Genomic DNA, 3,571 nt, shown 5'->3' with positions numbered 1-3,571 from the left:
ATGGCATAATCTAATATTTTTCTGCTTGGATAGTTTCCTGATATTTGTTACCAATACAGGGCAGCTGTTCAATCAGATAAACTGGATTAAAATTTTTAATATGCATGAATGAAAACTTTTTCAAAGGAATGGGAAGATGAAAAGTACAACTTGGAAAACATTTGTAAAGGTAGATGTATAGAAAGTATGCTTAATGTTCATGTTTCCAAGATTATGGTTTTATCTATAGAAGATATTTCTTTTTATTTATTTTATAATTACATTATAAAATGTTAAAAAAGAATATGGAAGTTTTGTTACTGACATGCCAGTGCTCTCCCAAGTATGTCTGAGGAAAGCAAGTTTTATTGGACATCTGAGATGTCCTAAAGTATAAAAAGTCACTTTCTTCACTTCAGAGAGTACTACTGGTGACAAACATTTTTTCCTGTAAATATTTCACCTTTCATCTATGAACCAAACAACTCATCTCCTCCCTATGAATTTCTCATCTTTGTTATTTACTAGGGAGAAGGCAATGGCACCCCACTCCAGTACTCTTGCCTGGAGAATCCCGTGGATGGAGGAGCCTGGTACAGAGTCGGACACGACTGAGCGACTTCACTTTCACTTTTCACTTTCATGCTTTGGAGAAGGAAATGGCAACCCACTCCAGTGTTCTTGCCTGGAGAATCCCAGGGATGGTGGAGCCTGGTGGGCTGCCGTCTATGGGGTCACACTGAAGTGACTTAGCAGCAGCAGCAGCAGTAGCAAGAACTTGAGCAAATAATTTAATTTCAGGACCTCAGATTAAGAGACATGAACAATGTCCATTAGTGATTTTCAAAATATGGGTCCTTACCGTATTACTGGGTCGTAACAAATATTTTTACAAAATAAAATGGAATTTATTCAATTTGAATAGAAAATATAGAGGACTTGCATTCGTGCTAAGTTACTTCAGTTCAGTTCTGTTCAGTCGCTCAGTAGTGTCTGACTCTTTGCGACCCCATGAATCGCAGCACGCCAGGCCTCCCTGTCCATCACCAACTCCCGGAGTTCACTCAGACTCACGTCCATCGAGTCAGTGATACCATCCAGACATCTCATCCTCTGTCATCCCCTTCTCCTCCTGCCCCCAATCCCTCCCAGCATCAGAGTCTTTTCCAATGAGTCAACTCTTCGCATCAGGTGCCCAAAGTACTGGAGTTTCAGCTTTAGCATCATTCCTTCCAAAGAAATCCCAGGGCTGATCTCCTTCAGAATGGACTGGTTGGATCTCCTTGCAGTCCAAGGGGCTCTCAAGAGTCTTCTCCAACACCACAGTTCAAAACCATCAATTCTTTGGCGCTCAGCCTTCTTCACAGTCCAACTCTCACATCTATACATGACCACAGGAAAAACCATAGCCTTGACTAGACGAAGTTACTTCAGCTGTGTCCAACTCATTGTGACCCTATGGACTGTGGCCTGCCAAGCTCCTCTGTCCATGGGATTCTCCAGGCAGGAATACTGGAGTGGATTGTCATGCCCTCCTTCAGGGGATCTTCCCGACCTAGGTATCAAACCAGTGTCTCTTTTGTCTCCTGCATTGGCAGGCGGGTTCTTAACCACTGAGCCACCTGGGAAGCCCCAATATATGACAAGACACATTAAAAAGCTAGTGTGCAAATGCTGTTTCAGTTTTAAATATCTATATGCATATTGTGTGATGTAAAATGTATTCCTTAATGTAAGATCCAGGCAAAAATGTTTGACATATGGTTTCCAAAAGAATCACACATTCCTTATAAATCTAAAATGAAATTATTCTAGTTTACAGCTCAAAAACTCTACTGATTTCTTTTAACCTCATGTCACATAGTTTATTGACTGACAGACATCAGTAGCTGGCTACAAGGGCATTTAGTTAAAGGAAGTGGAAAATATTTATCCCTCAATTAGATGTACTTATCAGTTCAGTTGCTCAGTCATGTTCGACTCTTTGTGACTTGCATGGACTGCAACACACCAGGCTTCCCTGGCCATCACCAACTCCCGGAGCTTGCTCAAACTCATGTCCATCAAGTCGGTGATGCCATCCAACCATTTCATCCTCAGTCATCCCCTTCTCCTCCTGCCTTCAATCTTTCCCAGCATCTGGGTCTTGTTATACCCACTGTATGTCATTCAAAGACAACTCCTTGGGCTTTCATGCCCTCTGGGTAAATGCCAGACCCAAAGCAGATAGGAATTTGACATGTTTGAGAAATAGAAATAGATGAAAATGGTTGGGATCTAGTGAAAAGAGAATAGTAAGATATGAAGGAAGAGATGTAGGAGGGAGCTGCATTGAGTAAAACCCTGTAAACCATGGTAAAGTGTTTATAGAGTATATTTTTGTTGCTGGCGGGGAGCAATTTGAAAACTGTAAGCAAAGGACTTTTTGTGTTTTTGTTTGTTTGTTTGTTTTTCTTTTAAAAGACCAGGAGGACTACTGCATAGAAAATAGATTTATACAGCAAGAATGAAGCTAAGGAGGTTAGGAGACTATGACACTCATTCAGGTGAGAGATGATCTTAGCATCAATTAAGGTAGTAGCAGTGGAGACAAAAAACAAAAAATAGATGGATTTGGAAAAACACAATACAGGATCTGCTAACAGATTTGATATAAAGGGGTTGCTAGAATTTTAGTTTGTGACACCAGGTGGATGTTTCACCAATTCTGATGGGGCCCACGATGGCAGGAATACAGACTTCTGTTTGGGAGATGTTAAATTTGAGATACATACTAGTTATCTAAGTGGATATGTCAAAAAAGTAGAATTGGGTTTCGGGGCAGAAGTAAGGACTGCTGGATTTGTACATTTGGGCATCAGTACATAGATACTATTTATAGCCACAGGACTGTTACTTCCCTGAGTGTCATGCAGTATCTCTTAATTTTGATAACAACTCAAGTAGATATTTTCTTTTTATATTGATGAGTAGCCTCTCTTTATATCTGAGCAACTCTCATATTCAAAAATACATACATTGAAAGTCAAGCAGCTACTAAATGATGGAGCCTGGAATTTCTTAATTTTTCAAATGAAGCCTTTTTTAAAAGATCTGGTCTGCAGAGAGTGAATCTCGTTCAGAATTTAAACTAAGTTTATAAATTTAGTAGTCTTTTCTATCCTTTTGCAACTTCCCTTGAGCAGGTGCCAGTGACAAGTTTTTTTTTTTTTTTTTAAACTCTATTCCTTTGGCATATGGGATAGGACTCTGTTTCCCTTTTTTCTCATATCTTGACTGTTTCTTCTTCACTGGCCTTCAACTATATCTTTCATGCAGAGATTTCTAGCCTTCTTTCTTCTCTTTACATATTTCCCCTTTACATTTTTATGTTTTCATTGGTTCAAATACTAAACATATGCTTATCTCATAAGTGTTAGTCACTTAGTCGTGTCTGACTCTTTGCGAACCCACGGACTGTTGCCTGCCAGTCTCCTCTGTCCATGGGCTTCTCCAGGCGAGAATATTGGAGTGGGTTGCTGTTGCCTGCCTGTCTCCTCTGTCCATGGGCTTCTCCAGGCGAGAATACTGGAGTGGGTTGCTATTCCCTTCT

Source organism: Bison bison, unplaced genomic scaffold (genome assembly GCF_000754665.1).
Source record: "Bison bison bison isolate TAMUID 2011002044 unplaced genomic scaffold, Bison_UMD1.0 scf7180017864491, whole genome shotgun sequence".
Lineage (NCBI taxonomy): Eukaryota > Metazoa > Chordata > Mammalia > Artiodactyla > Bovidae > Bison > Bison bison.
The sequence above is the reverse complement of the archived record's forward strand: the minus strand, read 5'-3'. Positions refer to the sequence as shown.